This window comes from Leopardus geoffroyi, chromosome D1 (assembly GCF_018350155.1).
Source record: "Leopardus geoffroyi isolate Oge1 chromosome D1, O.geoffroyi_Oge1_pat1.0, whole genome shotgun sequence".
In the NCBI taxonomy this organism is placed as follows: Eukaryota; Metazoa; Chordata; class Mammalia; order Carnivora; family Felidae; genus Leopardus; species Leopardus geoffroyi.
Genome location: NC_059329.1, coordinates 12,431,253 through 12,455,958, shown reverse-complemented (window position 1 = coordinate 12,455,958; position 24,706 = coordinate 12,431,253). Strand labels below are relative to the sequence as shown.

At 37.1% G+C, this 24,706-nt stretch overlaps 1 pseudogene; it reads left to right on the top strand.

Moving 5' to 3' along the window:
- The first annotated feature begins 329 nt into the window (after positions 1-329).
- LOC123602201 lies at positions 330-24,268 on the top strand (annotated as a pseudogene).
- Positions 24,269-24,706: the final 438 nt, after the last annotated feature.

The following is a 24,706-nucleotide window of genomic DNA, read 5'->3' as shown; positions in this document are numbered from 1 at the left end:
GGAAGGGCAGAGGGAGATGGGAACAGAGGATCTGAAGTGAGTTCTGTGTTGACAGCAAAGAGCCCAGTGCAGGGCTCAAACTCATCAACCATGAGATCATGACCTGAGCCAAAGTCAGCCGCCTAACCAAATGAGCCACCCAAGAACCACTAAGCAATATGCTTTTAAAATACAATTTGAAGTTCTTGCACAAAGAAATTAAGATGTAACAATGGAAAAACATTGAAGTTTTTAAATGTAAGTTTTAAAATCTTTTCAATCTTCAGTGATACTAAAAAGGCTAGTTAAGAATAAGGAACGTAATAAGAATTATAATAAAGATGCTGGGAAAATCAAGTTACATTAAAAGGGCCCGGGGATAACGTGATGATCACGGTCAACATTTGCCGAGGTGTTCTGTGTCTACATTTTGTGTTTAAGGGAAGAGTATAATAAACCTGTTAGGTGAAAAACTAGCCAGGAGACTTGACCTCAACATTAGCAATCCTGCATCTTACCGGCCATTAACAGCTCAGTTTCATAGAGTCCATGGTGGGCTCTCATGTCTCAGAATAGCGCTTGAGTTGAAGGGACAAGTTGATAGCCAAAGGTGGCCATTGGCGGGATAGTAAGAGATGCTGGGGTGGGAGGGAGGCAGGGTTCTGTGCTGGTAGAAACTTAGAACAAAAGAATCAGGAGTTAGACATTTTTTATGTGTTTCTGCATTTCTTTTCTGCTGTGTGTTTGTTTTGTATTCTCTCTTGTGGGATCCTAATCATGACAAGTATGAAAAATCGTAAGTTACTGTTGGTACTGTTTATATTTGCCTCCTGGATCACGTTTACAGTTTTCCAACACTCCACAAAGGAATCTCTTTCTGTGTCTTAACAGAAGTATAATTTTACTTCCTACTTCACCTGTTCTAGGAAAGTCGAAACAACCAGAGTTATACATCGTAGTACGGGAATTTGAAAAGCTTACACAACCTTGAAGAACTAACATGTTTGATAACCATTACGCAGCACAGGAGAGGATAATTGTGTGTGTGTGTGTGTGTGTGTGTGTGTGTGTGTGTGTGTGCATGCACACATTCTTCCTCTGTCACTTACATACACATCTGTGATGATTTTCTCCCCATGTGTAGCTTGTTTGTTCATTTCTTTAATGACATTTCTGCACAACACCTTTTCATGTTGATATAGTAAAATATAGTAAAATCCGCCTTTTTAAACAGTTGATTCTTTTTGAGTATTAAGAAACCCTTCCCTATTTCAGTGTCAGATTATTTATCTAAATAATCTATTTAAACCTTTAAAGGTTGCTTTAGACATTTAATCCTGTGACGGATCTGAGTTTTTTCTTGGCTGATTTTTGTTTCCTTATGGATGATCACCTTTTCCCTTCTTATTTTGTGGTAGTTTTCTTCACGGCTGATTTGTCATGACATTTTTTGTCATATATCAAAACTTCTGATAAGTACAGATCCTCCTCCATTTGTACTACTCCACTGACTAATATATCTTCCCCATATCGATGCTGCATTGCTATAATTAATATAATAATAATTTGCTTCATAGTTACTCTTAAAAACTTGTAGGTCAAGTTACCTTTGCTTAATCTACTTCACAATGTTCCTGGCTGGTCTTGACCCTTTACTCTTTATATGTTTTACAGTTGGTCTGCCAAATTTGCTGGAAAAAATCTTACTTAAATTTTATGTGCATTATATTAACCATGTAGATCATCTTGGGAAAACTGACATGTTCATAACATTATTTTGGTCTTTAGCACCATGTAATCTCTCTCCATTTATTTAGGTCTTTAAGATCATTCAGTAAATTTTAAAATTTTTGCATATATGTCTTGTATATCTTTTATTAGATTTATAACTAGGCATTATTTTATAATTTTTTGTTGCTGTTGTAAATAGTGTTTTTTAAATACATTTTCTAATTCCTTGTTGCTGATGTAAAGGAATACAGTTGACTTTTGCATATTGAACAACAAGATTTTGTTTTCCATGGTCTCTGATTCATTAATTTATGGATGCAGAGATCACCTGAAATTTCTCTGAGGATAGAGATATACTTGCTTTAAAGTCTTGTTTTGCTTTTTCTGTTTCTGTTACTTTGTTTTCTCTTTATTGAATTTAATACCTTTTCTTTCATGAGTTGGCTTTCATAAAATTTTCACTAATTCTTGGCTGGGTGTACATTCTTATACTTAAGATTCTGTGGTGGCCAGGCCTCTGAGTACTGTCTCCTATTTTCTCCAGCGTGTTTGTAGCTCAGCTGCAGAAAGTACTCAAGGCAATAAATGCTCTGCATTTGTCTAGGGTGTTGCCACACATGCAGGGTCCTACCCTGCACCCTCAAACTTAAATATCTATAGCTTTTACTCACAGTAGAGTACAAAAGTTCCCATTTCTATCTGCCTGGCCAAGCACAAGGGGAAAAATAGGGAAGTATTAACCATCCCAGTACTCCTCCTATGGGCCACTCCTTTACCTCCTCTTAATCCAATCATCAGTTTCCTCCAGGTTTGTAGTAGCCCTGAAGTGCTTTCCATCTTCTGCAGAACTCTCGCTGACATGCATTTGGAGCCATGGTTTTCTTCCTTGATCTAATCTCCTCTGCCTTTTACTTTTCCTGCCTTTTACTGTTGACATTTCTTTCTTTCTTTCTTTCTTTCTTTCTTTCTTTCTTTCTTTCTTTCTTTCTTTCTTTCTTTCTTTCTTTCTTTCCTTTCTTCCTTCCTTCCTTCCTTTCTTTCTTTCTTTCTTTCTTTCTTTCTTTTCTTTCTTTCTTTCTTTCTTTCTAAGTAATCTCTCCACCCAATGTGGGGCTTGAACTCACGATTCCCAAGATCAAGAGTCATGTATTCTACTGACTGAGCCAGCCAAGCCCCCCTCTTTTTCAGACTTCTTATAAATTCTGGTCTAATTAAGGTACCTCTTCCTATTTCCAAGAATACTTAGAAAGTTTTAAGTTTTTAATTTTTCTGTCGTTCATTTCTGTGGGAATTTGAGGCTATAATCTATCCCATGGCCTCCTTTTTGAATCAGGAGTTTCCTATTTATTTTCACCAACAAGTTTTTGCACGGAGTATAATTCTATCATACTAAAAATTACTTAAATTTTTTATTTGAAGTTATAACAATTAAAAATTCTGAGAATTATAATATCTGATGATTAAGAAAGTACTCTGATAATGTTCCTATCTTCTAGTTTATTATTTATTTCTTATCTAGTTCCTATAGCAACTAAAATAGGTTTTTAAGTTTGTACTTATTGTGAATTTCTTGATCTGTCCCTTGAATTCTGTCAATTTTTTTTCACATATAAATACATGGATGTGTAGGCACATACACATTTATGATTCCTATGTTTCTAGCAAATTGACTCTTACCACTTGTAAATGTCCATCTTTATGTCTGGTAACATGTTTTGTCTTGAAGTCTATTTTAGTATTAGCTTTTTTATGCTTAAATGGTATATTAATTTCCATCCATTCACTTTCAGTCTGTAGATAACTTCATACTTAACCTACATTCTTGTTAGACAGCAAATAGAGACACTTGGCTGGCTTAGTCAATAGAGCACATGACTCTTGATCCTGGGGCTATGAGTCCAAACCCAAATTGTATGTAGAGATTACTTAAAAATAAAATTAAAAAAAAATGCTTAGTCAACTTACTGGTTTTTTAATGTTTATATTTATTTATTTTGAGAGAGAGAGAGAGAGAGAGAATATCCCAAGCAGACTCCATGCTGTAAGTGCAGAGCCTAATGTGGGGCTTGAAATCGCTAACCATGAGATGATGAACTGAGCCAAAATCAAGAGTCAGACGCTGAACTAACTGAGCCTCCCAGGTGCCCTGGGCAATTTACTGTTAATAAAATTATTCACTAGATTTAAATCCACCAACTTGCTGTTTGTTTTCTCTTTGGCCCTTCTGTTCCTCTTTGGGGATGAATTGAATTTTTTTAGAATTTCCTTTTAGTTTCTTTATTATTTTTACAGCTATAAGGTTTTTTTTTAAGTGTTTCCTGTAGGTATTATTATATACACTCTTTTATAGTTAATATCGTGCTACTTCATGTAATCCGTAATAACCTTTCAACTATTTACTTCCATTGACTCATCTCCCCATTCTTTATGTTGTAGTTTTCATATTATTACAAAATTGGTTTTTCCTTTAAATAATTACATGCATTTTAGGGGTGCCTGGGTAGCTTAGCCGGTTGAGCCTCCGACTTTGGCTCAGGTCATGAAATTACAGTTTGTGAGGTCAGGCCCCGCATCAGGCTGGCTGCTGTCAGCATGGAGCCTGCTTTGGATCCTCTGTGCCCCTGTCTCTCCCCTGCTTGGGCTCTTTCTCTCTCAAAAATAAGCAGACATTTTGGGGCACTCAGTCAGTTAAGCATCTGACTCTTGGTTTCCGCTCAGGTCATGATCTGACAGTAGATGAGGTCGATCCCCTCATCGGGCTATGTGCTGACAGTGCAGAGCCTGCTTGGGATTCCCTCTCTCTCCCTCTGCTGTGCTCGTGTTCTCTCTCTCTCTCAAAATAAATGAATAAACTTTAGAAAAAAAAACTTTTAAAAAATAGTAATAATTACATTCATTTTAAAGAAATTAGGAGACAAACATTTAGAATTTTATATTTATCCTTATTGTTACCATTTCTGGTGTTTTTCATTCCTTCCAGAATACCCATGTTTCTATTTGTTGAATTTCCCTTCTGTTTGAAGAACTTGAGTTAGCACCCCTTATAATGCAAGCCCAGTGCTGTTCCTTATTCCAAGTTTCAACTTCCCTCCAGTGTCAACCTGCTAGTGGTAACTCCCTAGCGCTATGGGAAGGACTTTCTTTATTTTTGGTTTATTGTTATCTGCAGAATTGGTCTAACACAAGTTATTCTGCCTTTACTGAAAATTGTGAGATATTACTATAATGACTATGATTATCATTTTGTTATTTGATATGTTGATATTTTTCTTTATAAAGCATTTTTATCAAATACCAGGGATGGTAATACAAACACTTAGTGTGTACCAGGTACCATTCCCAATGTTTTTCATGTTAGTCCATTAATACAATAACATATAAGGTATGTATCTTTATGACTCAGTTTTTTAGATGATGAAACTGACGAACAGAGAAGTTAACAAACTTAACCAAGATTGTGTAACTAGTGGGTGACAGAGTTAGGTTTTAATCCAGGTAAATATCTCTAAAATTGAGCTAGCCAGTGTCGAAAGCATGTTGTAAAACTAGAATTCTCATTCACTTCTCCTACAGGCACAAATTAGCACCACATTTCTGGAAAACTATTTGCCATCATGTGTTAAGAGCTTTAACAGTATTCACCACCTTGGACCAATAACTCTGTTTCTAAGTTCTCAGCAAATAACTTGGATTGCAAAGATTTATACCAAAAGTGTTCTTCACAGGATTATAAAAGTTGAATGCAATAAAAATCCAAAGATGGAAATAGGTAAACTGTTAAGTTGTATCCACAGGCTAGAATACTATATGAGCCAGTGACATAAGGTGACGTTTTTAACAATACTATTTTTAAATCAAAATTCATTGGTAATATTTAATTTGTTCATAATCATGTTAAATGGCATACAGAAAAATGAAAGAAAAATCACCATAAGATTAATAATAATTATCAATGGTTGGTATAATTATCACTGATTTATATCCCCTCTACAGTTTCACATCTCCCATTTTTAATAATCAATGTTATTTCAGGGGCACTTGGGTGGCTCAGTGGGCTAAGTTTCTGATCCTTGATTTCAGCTCAGGTCATATTCTGTGAGTCAAGCCCCATGTTGGGCTCCACACTGACAGCCCAGAGCCTGCTTGGGATTTTCTCTCCTTGTCTCTTTCCTTCCCCTGTTTACATGTGTGCCCCCCCCCCGACTCTCTCTCTCTCTCTCAAAATAAATAAACTCTAAAAAAAAAAAAGCATTTTAATAATCAGTGGTATTTTATGATTAGAAAATAGATATTTTTATAAACCTATGTCGATTATCTCCTAACTAGAACAATCTGAAAAATACTAATAATTATCACAAAATGTTTAAGCAGAGTATAAAAGAACAGAAAAAAAAATCATATTTTACATAAAATCCCCATGCATCTTAAGCATTTTCTTAAGAATATTTTTAATGACTGAGTTCTAGCTTTAAGATTAAATAATAAAACAGCAATAAAAATTGTGTGCTATGCAGTTAAAAAACAATTTTTCACAATTGCCCAGCAAAAGTGTATTTTTAAAAAAAATTTTTAATGGTCTTTTTTTTTTTTAATTTTTTTTTCAACGTTTATTTATTTTTAGGACAGAAAGAGACAGCGCATGAACAGGGGAGGGGCAGAGAGAGAGGGAGACACAGAATCGGAAACAGGCTCCAGGCTTTGAGCCATCAGCCCAGAGCCTGACGCGGGGCTCGAACTCCCAGACCGCGAGATCGTGACCTGGCTGAAGTCGGACGCTTAACTGACTGCGCCACCCATGCGCCCCAATGGTCATTTATTTTTGAGAGAGAGAGAGAGAGAGCAAGAGTGGGGGAGAGGCAGAGAAAGAGGGAAACACAGAATCTGAAGTAGGCTCTAGGCTCTGAGTTGTCAGCACAGAGCCTGAAGCCGGGCTTGAACTCACAAACTGTGAGATCATGACCTAGCTGAAATCAGATGCTTAACCAACTGAGCCACCCAGGTGCCCCCGTAAAAGTGTATTTTATCATCACCACTTTAGGGAAGAAGATCCTAGAACCCAAAATAGATTAGCTGGTGAAAAGTGCAGTTCCACCACCAAATTTGAGGAAACTTATTTTTCCCATGAAACATATATGATAATAAAATCTCCATATCATTTTATTTCAGGTTTTGCATCTGCTCTTACTCTATAAAAGATCGAAGTTGGCTAGCCTACCAAAAATGATTACATAAAAACATTGTCTATGTTCTTTATTGTATTCATTATCACCTCAGATATGGACTACGCTTAAGATGCCCATCTCCCTCTATCACTGGAATTTTATCATGAAGCCTTCATGTCCTGAAGTACCACTGCATCCAGTAGTTTCATCAGCAGAGACTGAGCTGAGAATAAAGGGAATCACAGAGAAACTAGACCAGCTGATCCCACCCAGACCTTTCACCTACGTGAACACCACCACCGGTGCTGCACACAGCAGAACCACGGTCCTTCACCCTCGAGATGCCTACTGCCGGGGGGATCAGCCAGATCTCCTTCTGGAGGTAAGGGGCCACTTGGGACACAGGGAGATGAATGGTGGGGATTTCCTGAGGCCAGGGTGTCCTCCCCAGATCTGAAGGCAGGTGCTTCAGGAAAGGCGACAGACTTCAACAATGACATCTTGACAGCTTCACCCTGGGAAGGCCGGGTATCTCTGTCTCTTCTGCTCATCCACCCCAGGGAAGGGGTGTCGGCTCTCTGGAGGCAAGGAACCAAGGCTATGACAGGGCGATCTTCACAGGCCAGTTTGCCAGGGGCACCTCCCATGTCAATACTGATTGTGCCCTGGTTTTAAACTCAAGCACTGAGCTATGTGCATATCTGGATACTCAAGAGCAAGTAGCCTTCTACTGTGTGAGACCTCAGCACATGCCCTGTGCTGCACTCACTCACATGCATTCCAAAAACAAGGATGTTTCTTATTCTCAGCAAACAAGAATGGAGACTCTTCGAAAAGTAAATAATTATAGTCTGGAGACTACCTGGGAAAATATGGTAATGATTTAGCCTACATGTTGATCTAGTGAAGGTGCTAGGAGTATGTCCATTTTGGGACTCTATAAAGAGCCATTTTAGAAAAGGTCTTTGAATTCATTTGGGGACAGTGTTTACTTTCCAGTAGTCCCCAATCCTTGTGAATATTTAACCCTTATCATTGAAACAAAAAGGTACATAAACAGAATAAACACTAAAAGGAAATCAGAAATATACATGTAAGTAAGTGCTCGAGTATATTCTTCCTTCTGTAAATTACCTTGCACATCTTCTGGGTATCTGCCCCCCTGGACTAGTAAACAAAGAAAGGGAAGTGTAATCAGTGGCCTAGAACTGTGGGTACAGTAGTCAATTCGTAGAATTAAGAAGTAACTGAAGCAGTAGATAATGACTCGTGCTTAATACTAAACCCATTTATTTTTCAATATTTATTTATTTATTGTGTGTGAGAGAGAATATACAGGGGAGGGGCAGAGAGAGAGGAAGAGCGAGAATCCCAGACTCCATGCTGTCATCACAGAGTCCAATGTGAGGCTCAATCCCATGGACAGCAAGATCATGACCTGAGCTGATATCAAAAAGTCAGACATTTAACCTACTGAGCTGCCCAGGTGCCAGTACTAAATCCATTTAAAGCGTTTCTTTCTTCAGGTGATTTGTTCATTGTTATCAGTCCTGTTGGTACTCTGGGTATCAGGCTTCTCTGTGGTGGGCCAAGATATCAGCTACCCAAGTGAATGAATGATTGGAATCACTAGGCTATCGTAAACCTGTTTTAAGAAGTGGAACTCACCATTAATCTATTAATCGGCAACAAATTACCTGATCATCCAACACAGTAACCTTCAAATATCAAAATTCTCTCCCAATTTACACGTAGGTGTCTACCTCTCCACATCACCACCATCATCCCCTTCCCATATCACTAAGAATCTAAAAATAACCATCTAAAGGTTTGCAACCTACCATCTAAGAGTTAGTTCATTAAAACAAAGTTGGGGGAGGGTGCCTGGGCACCTTAGTCAGTTAAGGGTCCAATTCTTTATTTCAAGTCAAGTCAGGATCTCACCATTCATGAGTTTTGAAACCCACATCAGGGTCTGCACTGATGGCACAAAGCCTGCTTGGGATTCTCTCTCCCTGTCTCTGCCCTCCCCCCGCTTGTGTGTGTGCATGTGTGTGTGTGTGCATTCTCTCTCGCTCAAAAATTAGAAAAAAAAAAGAGTTCATTACAGTTTCTCCTCTTGGTTTTTGCTGCCTTTCAAAACATTCTAACATATAAAATAGCACTTCCACACTTAGATTTATTAATTTCTCTTCAATTTCTTTGACTGCAAATATCTGAAGAAATCTCTCTTTCAAATGATTTAAGGGAAAATCTTTTGTGTCTCTGTAAATTCAGCATTAACAGATTGATAATTGCTGGTAAACTTACACTGAAGTGTAAATATGTACCTAAAAGAAGAGATGCCATTTTTTGAGATACCCAGGATAAACAAATACGTTCCTGCCAGTTGAACATTAAACTATTTTTGTGGTTGGTGAATAGTCCCGTAGCCGCTCAGATTCCCAGACTCCTCACAAACCACTGACTAATGGGTTAATACCTGGCGTATCTTGGACTCTACTCTAGCCTGCAATCTTATCCATGTGAACTGCCCAAGTGCCAAAACAAACTAGTTCTTAATTATTTTTTATGTTACTCCGCATTTCACTCAAAGGATTTATGAGTACTTTTCTTTTTTACTTCTGTTAAGTCTCCTTTTTTTACTGAAGTATAATTGACATGCACTTTCCTATTGTCTTCAGTATATGTCATAGTGATTTGAAATTTTTATATATTAAGAAATCCCCGTGGTGTCCAGTTACCATCTGTCACCATGCAAAACTATTACAATGTAACATGTACTTTACACCCCCATGACTTACTTATGTTACAACTGGAAGTTTGTACCTTTTAATCACCTTCACCTATTTCACCTACACCCTAATCTCTCCCCACTCGGCTAACAGTTTTCGGTATCTGTGTGCCCTGCTTTGTTTTGTTCATTTGTTTTATTTTTTTAGATTCTGCATATAAGTGAAATTATAGGGCATTTATTTGTCTTCTCCTGTCAGACTTATTTCACTTAGCATAATACCCTGTAGGTTCATCCCTGCTATTGTAAATGGCAAGATCTCATTCTTTTTTATGGTTCACTTGCATTCCATTTTGTGTGTGTGTGTGTGTGTGTGTGTGTGTATTTACAAAATGTATATGTGTGTGTATATATTTACATACACACCTTTTCTTTATACATTCACCTATTGGTAGGCCCTTAGCTTGCTTCTGTATCTTGGCTAGTGTAAATAATGCTGCAGTAAACATAGGGGTGCATATGACTTCTCAAATTCGTGTTCTTGTTTTTTTCAAATAAATACCCCAAAGTGGAATTAGTGATTCTTCTGCTATTTCTACTTCTAATTTTTTTGAGAGGACTCCATACTGTTCTCCATAGTGGCTGCTTCAATTTACACTCCCACTAACACTGCACAGGGTTCCCTTTTCTCCACATCCTCATCAACCCTTGTTAGTTTTTGTATCTTTCATGATAACACTTCACAGCCATCAAATTGGCTATCTCATTGTGGCTTTGATTTGCATTTGCCTATTGATTAATGATGTTGAGCATGTTATCATGTGTCTTTTAGACATCTCTATGTCTTCTGTGGAAAAACAAAATCTCTGCATGTCCTGTGCTCAATACCAGATTGTTGGGGGTAGGAGGAGTTACACTAAGTTGTATAAGTTCTTTATATATATTCGATATTAACCACTTACAGGATTATGATTCCATTCAGTAGGTTGTTGTGTTGTTTAGTTGGTTTACTTGAAGGTGCAAAAGCTTTTTAGTTGGACGTGATCCCATTTGTATATATGAGCTTTTGTTGCCCTCGTCTTAGGAAATTGTTCCCTGAAAGTATTGCTAAAACCAGTGTCAAATTAGTTATGCCTTCTAGGAGTTTTATGGTTTCAGGTCTTAAATTCAAGTCTTTTAATATATTTTGAATTTGTTTTTGGATATGGTATCAGATAATGATCCAGTTTCATTCTTTTACATGTAGCTGTCCAGTTTTCCAAATGCCATTTATTTTTTTTAGTTTTGTTTTTTTTTTAATTGATTTATTTAAATTCAAGTTAGCTAACATACAGTGTACAATCAGTTTCAGGAGTAGAAACCAGTGATTGATCATTTCCATATAACAGCCAGTGCTCATCCCAACAAGTGTCCTTCTTAATGCCCATTACCCATTTAGCCCATCCCCCCACCCATCTCCCCTCCAGCAACCTTCAGTTTGTTCTCTGTATTTGAGAGACTCTTAGGGTTTCTCTCCTTCTCTGTTTTTATCTTATTTTCTCTTCCCTTCCCCTATGTCCATCTGTTTTGTTTCTTAAATTGCACATTTGAGTGAAATCGTGATATTTGTCTTTGACTTAGTTCACTTAGCATAGTATACTCTAGTTTGATCAACATTGTTGCAAATTACAAAATTACATTCTTTCTGATTACCCAGTAATATTCCATTGTGTATATGCATATTTACCAATCTTCTTTATTCATTCATCACTTGATGGACATTTGAGCTCTTTCCATAATTTGGCTCTTACTGATGGTTCTATAAACATTGGGGTGGATGTTCCCCTTTGAATTAGTATTTTTGTATCCTTTGGATAAATACCTAGTAGTGCAATTGCTGGGTCACAGGGTAGTTATATTTTTAATTTTTTGAGGAAACTCAACGCTGTCTTGAAGAGTGGTTGCAACTTTGCATTTCCACGGACAGTGCAAAAGTGTTCCCCTTTCTCTGCATCCTCATCAGCATTTGTTGTTTTCTGAGTTGTTCGTTTCAGCCATTCCCATTCTGGTGTGAGGTGGTATCTCATTGTGGTTTTGATTTGTATTTCCCTGATGATGAGTGATGTTGAGCATCTTTTCATGTGTCAGCCATCTGGATGTCTTCTTTGCAAAAGTGTCTGTTCTTGTCTTCTGTCCCTTTCTTCACTGGATTATTTGATTTTTTGGGTGTTGAGTTTGATAAATTCTTTAAAGAATTTGGTACTAAGCCTTTATCCGATACGTCGTTTGTAAATATCTTCTATTCTGTCGGTTGCCTTTAGGTTTTCTTGATTGTTTCCTTTGTGGTATAGAAGCTTTTTATCTTAATGAGGTCCCAATAGTTCATTTTGCTTTTATTTCCCTTGCCTCCACAGACACGTCTATAAAGAAGTTGCTGCAGCCAAAGTCAGAGAGGTTACTGCCTGTTTTTTCCTGTAGGGTTTTGATGCCTCCTGTCTCACATTTGTGTCTTTCATCCATTTTGAATTTATTTTTGTGTATAGTGTAAAAATTTGGTCCAGATTCATTCTTCATGCTGCTGTCTAGTTTTCCCAGCACCGTTTGCTGAAGAGACTGTCTTTTTTCCATTGGATACTCTTACCTGCTTTATGAAAGACTAGTTGGCCATATGTTTGTGGGTCCATTTCTGAGTTCTCTATTATGTTCTGTTGATCTGTTTTTGTGCCAATACCAGAATGCCTTAATGATTGCAGCTTTATAATCAAGCTTTGAAATCTGGAATTGTGATGCTTCTAGCTTTGATATAGAAACAAACAACCAAAACAAACTAACAAAAAAACCCCTGTGGAACAGATCAATGAAACTAAATGCTGGTTCTTTATTTTTTTTTTTTTTATGTTTGTTTATTTTTGAGAGAGTGAGGGTGCATGAGCAGGGGAGGAGCAGAGCAAGAGGGAGACCCAGAATCTGAAGCTGGCTCCACATGAGCCTGACACGGGGTTCAAACCCACAAACCATGAGATGATGACCAAGCCAAAGTCAGATGCTTAATTGACTGAGCCACCCAGGCCTCCCAGTGCTGGTTCTTTGAAAGAATAAACAAAATTAGTAACCCCTAGCCAGACTTACCCAAAAGAAAAGAGAGAGTACCCAGATAGATCAAATCATGAATGAAAGAGATGTCACCACCAACACCACAGAAATGCAAACAATTCTAAGAGAATACTATGAAAAATTATATTCCAACAAACTGGGCAATCAGGAAGAAATGGGCAAATTCCTAGTGACTCACAAACCACCAAAACTGAAACAGGAATAATTAGAAAATTTGAACAGAGTCATAACCAGCAAGGAAATTGAAACAGTAATCAAAAATCTCCCAACAAACAAAAGTCCTGTGCCAGATGGGAATTCCCAGGGGAATTGTACCAGACAGTTAAAGAGAAGAGTTAATACTTGTTCTTCTCAAACTGTTCCAAAAAATAGAAATGGTAGGAAAGCTTCCAAACTCAATCTATGAAGACAGCATTACCTTGATTCCAAAACCAGAGACCCCACTAAAAAGGAGACTTACAGGTCAATATTCCTGATGAACCATTCTCAACAAGATCCTAGCAAACTGAATTCAACAGTACATTAAAAGAATTATTCACAGGGATGCCTGGGTGGCTCAGTTGGTTAAGCATCCACCTTCAGCTCAGATCATGATCTCACGGTTCATGAGTTCAAGCCCCACATCAGGCTCTGTGCTGACAGCTCAGAGCCTGGAGCTTGCTTTAGATTCTGTGTTTCCCTCTCACTCTGCCTCTCTGCCTGCCTCTCTCTCACTCTCTCTCTCTCTCTCTCTCTCTCTCAAAAATAAACATTAAAAAAAAAAAAACTCACCATGATCAAGTGGGATTTATTCCTGGCCCACAGGACTGGTTCAGTAGTCGCAAATCAATCAACATAATATACCACGTTAATAAAAAGAAAGGATGAGAATCATAGGATTCTGTCAATAGATGCAGAAAAAGCATTTGACAAAATACAGCATCCTTTCTTGATAAAAACTCTCAAGAGAGTAGGGATAGATGAAACACACTTCAACATGATAAAGGCCATATAAAAAAGACCCACAAGCTAATATCATCCTCGGTGGGGAAAAACTGAGAGCTTTCCCCCTAAGGTCAGGAACATGACGGGTAAGTCCATTATCACCACTGTTGTTCAACGTAGTACTGGAAGTCCTAGTATGGTCCTAGCCTCATACAAAAATAAAGAAATAAAACGCATATGAATTAGCAAGGAAGAAGTCAAACTTTAACTCTTTGCAGATGACATGATCCGCTACACAGAAAACCCAAAGACACCACCCCAAACCTGCTAGATATGATGTATGAATTCAGCAAAGTTGCAAGATAGAAGATCAATATACAGAAATTGGTTACATTTCTATACACCAAACATGAAGCAGCAGAAAGAGAAATCAAGAAATTGATCCCATTTACAATTCCAAAAATAATTATATACCTAGGAATAAACCTAACCAAAGAGGTAAAAGATGTGTATGCTGAAAACTATGGAAAGCATATGAAAGAAATTGAAGGAGACACAAAGAAATGGAGAACATTCCATGCTCCTGGGTAGGAAGAACAAATATTGTTAAAATGTCAATACTACCCAAAGCAATCTACACGTTCAATGCAATCCCTATCAAAATAACACAAGCATTCTTCACAGAGCTAGAGCAAACAATTCTAAAATTTGTATGGAACCAGAAAAGACCCTGGATAGCTAAAGTAATCTTAAAAAAGGAAACCTAGTACCATATATTGAAGAGACTGTGTTTTCCCCATTGCATATTCTTGCTCTGTTTTCATACACGAATTGACCACATGAGTGTGGGTTTATTTCTGGTATCTCTATTCTACTCTATTGATCTATGTGTTGTTTTGTGCCAGTAACATACTGTTTTGATTACTACAGTTTTGTAATATAGTTTGAAATCAGACTATGATACCTCCAGCTTTGGTCTTTTTTCTCAAGATTGCTTTCACAGTTCAGGGTCTTTTGTGGTAACAAACAAATTTTAGGAATATGTGTTCTGGTTCTTTAAAAACTATTCGTATTTTGAATAGTGTTGCATTGAATCTGTACATTGCCTTGAGTAGTATGGATGTTTTAACAATATTCTTCTATCGTGAGCATGCTATATTTTTCCATACGGTTTTGTCATCTTTAATTTCTTTTATCAGTTTCTTACGTTTTCAGTTGATAGGTTTTAAATCTCCTTTGTTAAATTTATTCTTAAGTATTTTATTCTTTTTGATGCAAGTATAATTGGAATTGTTTTCTTAATTTGTCTTTCTGCTACTTTGTTAGTGTATAGAAAGAACAGATTTCTGAATATTGATTATGTATTTTGTAACTTTACTGAATTTATGTTAATTAAATCAGTTTGGTGAAGCTTTCATGGTTACCTGTGTATAGTATTGTGTTATCTCCAAATAGTAATAGTTCTTACCAATTTGGATGACATTTATTTCTTGTTTGATTGCTGTACAAGGACTTCCAATACTATGTTGAATAAAAGTGATGAGAGTGGACATTATTGTCTTGTTCCTGATCTTAGAGGAAAAGCTTTCAGCTTTTCTCTTTTGAGTATGGTGTTAGCTGTGGGTTTGTCATATATTGCCTTTCTTACATTGAGATCTGTTCTTTCTATATTCACTTTAAGAGTTCATGTCATAGATGTATATTGAGTTTGGTCAAAATGCATCTATTAAGGTGATCTTAGGATTTTTATCCTAGTTTGGTAATATGGTATATCACATTGATTAATTTGCAGATACTGAACTCTCCTTGAATTCCTGGAATAAATCCCAGTCAATTGTGCTATATGATCTTTTTAATGTATTGTTGAATTTTATTTGTTAATATTCTGTTAAAGATCTTTTTCATCTAAGTTGATCGTGAATATTGGCCTGTAATGGTGTGTGTGTGTGTGTGTGTGTGTGTGTGTTGTGTGTGTGTGTGTGTGCACGCACAGTGTCTTTGCCTAGTTTTGCTATCAGGGTAGTGCTGGCCTCGTGAAATAGTTTGAAAGCATTGCTTTCTTTATAATTTCTTGGAATAATTTGGGAAAACTAGGTATTAACTTTTCCTTAGATGTTGATTAGAATTCACCGGTAAAGCTGTCTGGTGCTGGACCCTTGGTTTTTGAAAATTTTTAAATTACTGACTCACTTTCATTTCCTGTAATGGCCTATTCTGATTTTCTATTTCTTTATGATGCAGAGTTAGAAAGCTGTTCATTTCTTCTAGGTTTTCCAAATTTTTGGCATGTGACTGTTCATAGTAATCTCTTAGGATACTTTATATGTGTAGTATCATTTTGTAAGCTCTCCTCTTTCATTTCAGGATTTCATGTTCTCTTGTTTTTATTGATGAATCTGGCTTGACATTTATTGATTATCTTTTCAAAGAATGAGCTTTAATCCATTGATCTTTTCTATTTTTTTTTTCAGTCTGTTTCATTTATTTCCATTCTGACCTTTATTACATCTTTTCTTCTAACTTTAGGCTTTGTTCTTTTTCTCTAGTTTCTTCAGGTATAAAGCTGGATTGTTAATTTGGGATTTTTGTTTGCTTGCTTGCTCACTTGCTATATTACTATAGCAATTACAATTACTCTCTTAGAGTAATATTACTATTACTCTCTTAGAATTGCTTTTGCTGTATCCCACAAATTTAGGAGAGTTGTGTTTCCATTTTCATTTGTCTCATGGTATTTTTATTTCCTCTTTGATTTTGTTTTAATCCATCGGTTGTTTGGTAACATGTTTAATAAATGTATTTAGTTTTTTCCAGGTCTTCTTGTAACCGATAACTAGTTTCATACAGTTGTGATTGGAAAAGATGCTTGTTTTGATGTCACTCTTCTTGAAGTTATTGAGACTTGTGACCTATCCTGGAGAATGTTCCATGTGCATCTTTAAAAAAATGGGTGTTCTGGAGTTTTTGAATGAGATGTTCTATGGATATCTATAATGTGTCATTTAAGGCCACTGTTCCTTACTGGTTTTCTGTCTGGATGTTCTACCCATCAATGAAAGTGTGGAGTATTTAAGTCTCCTACTGTTAGTCTATTACTATCAATTTCCCCCTATGTCTTTAAATATTTGCTTTATGTAGTTAGATGCTTCAATGTTGGGTTGCATGAATAGTACAAACATTATATCCCTTCCTTGGATTCACTCCTTTATCATTATGTGATACTTCCTTTGTCTTTTGTTACAGTTTCTGTTTTAAAGTCTGTTTTGTCTGATATGAGTATTTTATACTATCTTTTTATTTTCATTTGCATGGAATATCTTCTTTTCTTTCACTTTCAGCCCGTGTATCTTTAGATCTGAAGTGAGTTTTTGTAGGCAGCTTAAAAATGGTCTTATTTTTTATCTGTTTTGCCACCCTATGCCTTCTTTTTTCTTAGAAGTGTTTTATTTTAAATGTATTTAATATGAACATGACTATACAGATTTTCCATTTCATCTTTTGTTGATTTGGTAAGTTTTATTTTTCAAAGAATTGATCCATTTCATCTAAGTTTTGAAAACTTCTGACATATTTTTTTTTTATTTTTTTTTTCAACGTTTATTTATTTTTGGAACAGAGAGAGACAGAGCATGAACGGGGGAGGGGCAGAGAGAGAGGGAGACACAGAATCGGAAACAGGCTCCAGGCTCTGAGCCATCAGCCCAGAGCCTGACGCGGGGCTCGAACTCACGGACCGCCGGACCGCGAGATCGTGACCTGGCTGAAGTCGGACGCTTAACCGACTGCGCCACCCAGGCGCCCCTATATTTTTATTGTAATATTGATTTGGTACTTTTTAAATGTCTGCAGAATCTTGGTGAAATCTTATTTTTCATTTCTAACATTGGTAATTTGTGCTTTTTTTCCTCCATTGAAGCACTCCATTTAAATTTGAAGTAATTACTGGTAGGTATGTACTTATTGCTATTTTGTTCATTGCTTTCTGGTTCTTTCTGTGTTTCCTCCATTCCTTTCTTCTTCTTCTCATCCCTTTTGGATTATTTTCTTTTTTTTAATTATTATTTTTTTGGCTTATTTTCTTTACAGTTATATTTGGATTCCTTTATCTTTTGTGCATCTATTGTAGGTTTTTGGTTTATGGATATCATAAGGTTCATATATATGTATATATATATATATATATATACACACACACACATATATATATATATTTTTAAGCTATTCAAGTTCAAATGCATTCTAAAATACTACATTTTTGTTCCCATCTGGTTTTTTTTTTTTTTTGATGTCTTATTTTACATCTTTTTATCTTGTGTATCCCTTAAATGCTTATTGTAGTTATAGTGGCCTAACCTGTTTTTGTGTTTAACTTTCATACTAGTTCTTTAAGTGACTCTTTACTAACTTTACTGCCTGTTTGCCTTTACTAATGAAATTCTCTCTCTCTCTCTCTCTCTCTCTCTCTCTCTCTCTCTCTCTCACACACACACACACACACACACACACACACACACACACAGATATGACCTACTGTTTTCTCTTTATCATTTCTTGTAAGTCCAGTCTAGTGGTGATTAACTCCTTCAGTTTTTGCTAGTCCAGGAAACTCCATATATCCTCCAATTCTGAATGATAACCTTGTTAGGTAGTGTATCCTTATTGTAAGTTTTTCCTTTTAGCACTCCAACTATATCCTTCTACTCTCTTCTGGCCTACTAAGTTTCTGCTAAAAATCAGCTGATAACCTTATGGGGTTTCTATGTATATGGTTATCCTTCTCTTCCTGATTTAAGATCCTCTTTTTACCTTTAACTTTTGCCATTTTGATTGGCATACCATGTCTTGGTATGAATCTCTTTGGATTCAACTTGTTTGGGACTCTGTGCTTCCTGGACCTGGATGTCTATTTCCTTCTCCAGGTTAGGGAAGTTTTCAACCATTACTTATTCAAATGAGTTTTTCTGCCCATTTCCTTCTCTCTCTTCTTCTGAGATCCTTATAATGTAAATGTTAGTATGCTTAATGTTATCCCATGGCTACCTTAAACTATCCTTATATTTTTTATTTTTTTAATTTGTTTCAGTGTTTGTGTCATTCAGTTTGGGTGATTTTCACTATTCTGTCTTCCAGATTGCTATCCCATTCTTCTGTTGTATATACCCTACTGCTGATTTATTCTAGTTTATTTTCCATTTCAGTTTGTATTCTTTGGCTCTGCTTTTTTTATATTTTCTAACTCTTAAAGTTCTCCATTCTTCCATTTTGTTGATCATCATTATAACCATTACTTATCTCTGTTTTATTAAGGTTTTGGGGTAGGGTTATTTTGTTTTTTCATTTGGAACATAATTCTCAGTTCCTCATTTTGCTTCACTCTTTTTTTTTCTATGAAATAAGCAGAATAATCATGTCTCTCAGTCTTAACAGTGTGGCCTTCTGCAGGATCATCCCCTGTGTAAACTGTGTGCCTGGTGGCTTTGGTAGAATGACTGGCGCTGGAGCAGGCATGGGTCATGAGGTTCTACGGTGTACTGTGCTGGGGCCATCCTGGTAAGACAGCTGGACCTGGAGTGGGCCTGGGCCAGGAGATCCTGTCACACACAGTGCCTTACAAGATGGCTGAGTCTGGAGTGGGTGCGTGCCAGGGGTTCCTGGTGTATATCATGCCAGGGCAGTCTAGGCCGCCTTGGTAGGGTGGCTGGGTAAAGCATGGCCTGGAGAAATCCTGTGGCATGCCACTCTGGGGCCCCTTGGCAGGACAGTTGGAGCTGGGGAGGGCACAAACTGGGGGTTGCAGGGTGGGGTGGTTCTTCTAGGGGCAGCTGGAGCTGTTGTGAACTAGGGGCACAGGACTTGCTTGGGGCAGCCCTAGTAAGCTGGCTAGAGCACTTGGACTCTGCTCCCATCAATGCTATTAAGATGGAAGGAGAATGCAAAAAATGGCACTTACCAGCATCTCCAGCCCCAGAAAGCGTTTCAGTAGCTCCTTGTCTATTTAGTAGATGATCTAGGATTAGTTAATGCATTTTCTTCACTTATAAACTAGTTGCCTTTTAAATAGCTGGTTTTTGCTGTGCCCTTAGATAGGGAAGTCTGTATGTGGGCCCCTCCATGAGGTTGTTGGATTGGGAATGAGGCTCCTATTGTTACCATGCTCCCATCTTTTTACCCTTCTCCATGTAATCCCTCTATCATTTGTCATGCAGAAGCTGTTCAATCAGCCCTCACTTTTTCAGGAGGAATTGCTGTATATGTAATTGTAGATTTGGTGTGTCCATGGGAGAAGGTGAGTTCAGGGTCTTCCTATGCTGCCGTTCTGGACCCTCTGTTCAAAGAATTTAGTTTGATGATAGCATTTAAGGTGCTGTGACAGAATGGAGCAAACTTGGGGGTAAAGAGGGATAGAATGATAAAATAATTGAGTTTTTATTACTAAGCAAGAATTGGTAACTTTCATAGAAAGGCAAATAAATGCTTAAATTTTACCCAGAGTGTTCTTTTTCTTGGGGAGGCAGGAAAGGGGAGAAAACATGTTCTCTATGATGAACGTTAATGGGCATCACTTAGAAAATTCATATCAGAAAAAAATTATACTAAAAAAAACTATTACATTTAAAGGATGATGTTTCAATAGGCTTTTTCACCTCCCTCATGACCTATTAAGAGGATACTTAGAAAACATAATAGATTCTTAATAAATGGTGATGAATAAGGTGATATTTCGAAGATCCTATCTTGCTGATTCTTTGGCAGAAAAAACAGTTCGAATGAAAAAGAAATGTGAGTTTGGAATGGCATCCACAATCCCGGGTGGACATGTCTGGAAAGACACGTGGAATCCTGTCTCTTGTAGTTTGGCTCCAATCAAAATGAAAAAATGCCTAAGAGGAAATTTTATATATCTAATGGGAGATTCCACAATCTGCCAGTGGATGGAATATTTCAAAAACAGTATCAGCAGTATGCCACAGTCTAAGCTACTATTTATATCTCTTAAATTACTTTTATTTCAAGGTAGCAAGAAGAAAGGCTGCTTCTTCATATTTCTTAATCACAACATACTCAAACTTTTCCAGACATCCTTCCCTTTCCTTTAAAACAATATGTTTATCTGACTGGAAGGGAGCAAGTATAGAAAAGGTTTATTACATTCCTATCCCTGCAGAATACATGCCTCAGTTTGTATCTAGCATGCTCAGAAAATTGTTAACAGAGCTGAAAATACCATAAGATATTGCCCATTTTCTACAGTTGGGATGATGCTTAAGAGTGTGGATTTTAGATCCTATTGCCCTGGAAGCAAAATTTGACTTCTCCTTGTCCTACCTGGATAATCTGGTGCAATTTACATAACTAGTGTCCCCCTCAGTTTCTTCATCTGTAAAATGCAGATGAAAATAGTACCCACCTGGTAAAATGAAGTATTATATGCAATGCATTTAGAATTGTTTGTTACATAGTGAAGTTCTCTTTGGTATAAGCTATCATCACTGTATCATTACGTGAAAAGAGAGATGCCAGGAGCAAGGTGATGACTTTGCATCGGTTAGAATTGGGCACAAAAAAAACACAGGCTTTTAAGTATTATCATATATAAACTCTGCCTCTTAGGAGCCATGACCTTTGGCATGTTACTTATTGTCAGTGCGTCATTTTCCTCATCGATCAACTCCTGATACTACCTGATACATCGATCAACTCCTGATACTACCATGATACTACCTGGTAGTTATAAATACTAAATGAGATAATAGTTATAAAATTTTTAACACATTGCAAGGCACACAGACACATAGAAAGTGCCTAGAAAGCTTCAATGCAGTTTTCTAACATCCAGGTTGGGGCTAGAATCCAGTGGCTAGAATCTTAGTCCCGTTCTCTATTTACTAAACCAAGGATGCACAAAAAGTAATTCAGAACTCACTAGTAGATCTTAGCATTCTTGCCTATAAAACTGTTAACTGTTTGCCCATTGTGTCCTGGGTCGTGGCTATCATCACTGGGGACAGTGCACCTTATGTGGCTCCATTACGGCCTTTCTGGAATGATGCCACTCTTGTGATCTCAAACTTAGAAGGTAAGCTTATCCTCCCACTATAAAATCAGTAGGGCCTTGGCTCCGAGCGGTATGTAGAATTCCCACCAGAAGGGATGAGTTTTCAATTGTGACCTCTGAACTCCTCCACACCTCAGTTTGGTGGTAATCTGTAAACAATTAAGGGTCTGGTGGTAATCTGTAGCATCACATTCAGTACCAGTGGATCTCTTAGGTTATAGAAAGTACTGAATTACTGAGTTACCTCCCTCTTTGTCTAATCTTTTAAATTGTAGCAAAATGGTGTTACACATTTTGTTAAAAGTTAAATCTTACAGCATGCTTTGGGCAAGGATATTGAAGTAAATTAGCAGCAGAATGAAGACAATGATACTGCCATTTTCATTCAACTAATGCTCCAGTGTCTTCATTTTCAAACCCCCTGGGTTAAAACTTTAAATGTAGCCCTTTACTTCAAAGATGGCACTTGTTACAAAGCATTAATAATCCTCTTATATATATTTTCCTTAGAAGTTCTAACTACAAAGCAGCTGGCCCCGATAGTCTGATAAAGGTCTAATTTATGGGATGAAAAATTGAAGGACATCATTTTATTCTGTTCATATTACATTTTCGTAGGTTCTAAGACTGGGTAGACTGTTTTCACAAGAATTGGGAGGAAGTTCAAACTCAAGTGCAGATTCTGTCACTAGCTGTATAATCTTGAGCAGATCATTCCATCTCTTGGTTTTCTATAACATGGCAGTTAAATTTGTGTGTGTGTGTGCGTGTGTGTGTAGACACAGTAGTTCCCCCCTCACCCCCTTTTATCTATGGTTTCACTTTCCACAGTTGGAGTTACTCACAATCACCTGTGGTCTGGAAGCAGAAGATAATCCTCCTGACATATTGTCAGGTCAGTAGTAGCCAAAGGCCATGTCACAGCACTTACATCATTCGCCTCATTTCATCTCATCATGTAGGCGTTTTATCATCTCAAATCATCACAAGAAAAGAAAAAGGATGAGTGCAGTACAACAAGATCTTTTGAGAGAGAGAGATCACATTTATCTAACTTTATTCCAGTATATTATAATTATTCTCCTTTTTATTGTTCATCTCTGACTGTGCCTAATTTATAAATTGAACTTTGTCCTAGGAATGTACGTATAGGAAAAAACCTAGTATATATACGGTTCAGTGCTATCTGCAGTTTCAGGCACCCACTGTGGGTCTTGGAATGTATTCTTAATGGATAAGGGGGACATGTGTGTGGAAAGGAGGAGCACGCTTTGAGGTGAATGAATGTACAAATCCAAATAAATGCTTTGTAAACTATGAAGCCCTTCACAAATGGATAGTAAAACCATTATTATAGATGACATGCTCAATCCCATTGTAAGAACAGGTAAAGGAAATGCAGAAGCAGAGAATATAATTCCAGTCTTAAGGAAACAGAGTATTAGGTTTATTTGGTTTTTGAAATGTATACTTCAATTACTACCTTCTCTATCCTCAAATAAGCTTAATCTACAGCTCACAAAATGTACAAAAATAATACCTAAAAAATTAACTACATCACACTCCAGTGAAGTTACTTGAATGCTTTCCATCCCCAATTTGCTTTTGCATGGTTCTACAAGGGAGCATGTATAATTTCTTATCTGCGTAGCACTTTTGATTCAAACAGTCTTCAAAGCTATTCTTTCAGTTGAACCAGTAATAAATCAGTCATGATTAACTTATGATAAACACCAAACCTTTTCTTCTGTCTTTATGATCTTTATAATTTTACACTTCTTTCATTTTGGGGATTACTTGTCATCAGCACTGAAGTCAATGGATCTGCCTGAGGCTGGAAAATTTCAACACTAACTTGCTGTGGACTTGGATGAGAATATCAACATTCAGTGGCAAAAACATGGTTATCCCTTGATTGGATCATTGACCTATTCAGTGAAAGAAATTGAGTACATTGCCAGAGTCATTGACAGAACTGGAGGAGATAAACACACTGTCATTGTTAATTCTCTGGGCCAGCATTTCAGACCCTTCCCCACTGATGTTTTTATCTGAAGGGCCCTCAATGTCCACAAAGCTGTTCAGCGTCATCTTCTGAGAAGCCCAGACACTATGGTTATCATCAAGGCAGAAAACATCAGGGAGATGCACACTGATGTGGAAAGATTTAGTGATTTTCATGGTTACATCCAGTATCTTGCCATTAAGGACATTTTTCAAGATCTCTATGTGGGCATCATTGATGCCTGATATAACAATTGCATATAGCAAAATAGTGTCCACCCGCCTCAATCTGTAGTCAGAAATCAAATTAATATACTGTTAAACTGTATTTGCTAGCTAACATCTCTGAAATTTATTCACTTAATTAAAAACATTTATGAAGTGTTTGCTGTCCTGTCAGATGCTGTATTTGGCTCTGCACTCCCAATCAGCCTGAAATAATCTACACTATGGCTAATCCATAAACCACCAATTCAACCAAATCAGTTCTTTCTAATTGGGCTTCTACCTAAGAGGAAAAAAAAAATTAATGCTCATGAAAGGGACCTACACTTCTTGATAAGAGTCCTGCCACTCTTCACAAATGGGAAGTCAATACTTCTAATGGCAAGAATGTGGAGAAATGGTTAAAATTTCTGATTCATGGACATTCAGTGCAATAAAGTCACAAAATATTTGGAGAAAGTCCCATTTTCTTCTTTCTACCATGAAAGACCAACTCAAGATGATTGCCAAGTGGCGAGAGAAGTCTTGTGAGGTAATTCACCATGTCCTCAGTCCTAGAAGAGCAGAATTCCAAGTGAGGTCCCCTGGATACTAAAATCCTTTGACTTGTCTCTCCTTTTAAGAACTCCCACTGCTAGGAGCTAACCTGATTTGATAGAATGTATCCTCCAGGAATGTACAATAGCAGGTGAAAGCACAGTGCCCTAGCATTCAAGAAGCTGAGCTGCAGTCCTTTTGTCAACAGTAATTTTACAACTTTGGATAACTTCAGCTCTCTGGGCCTATTTCCCAAATAAA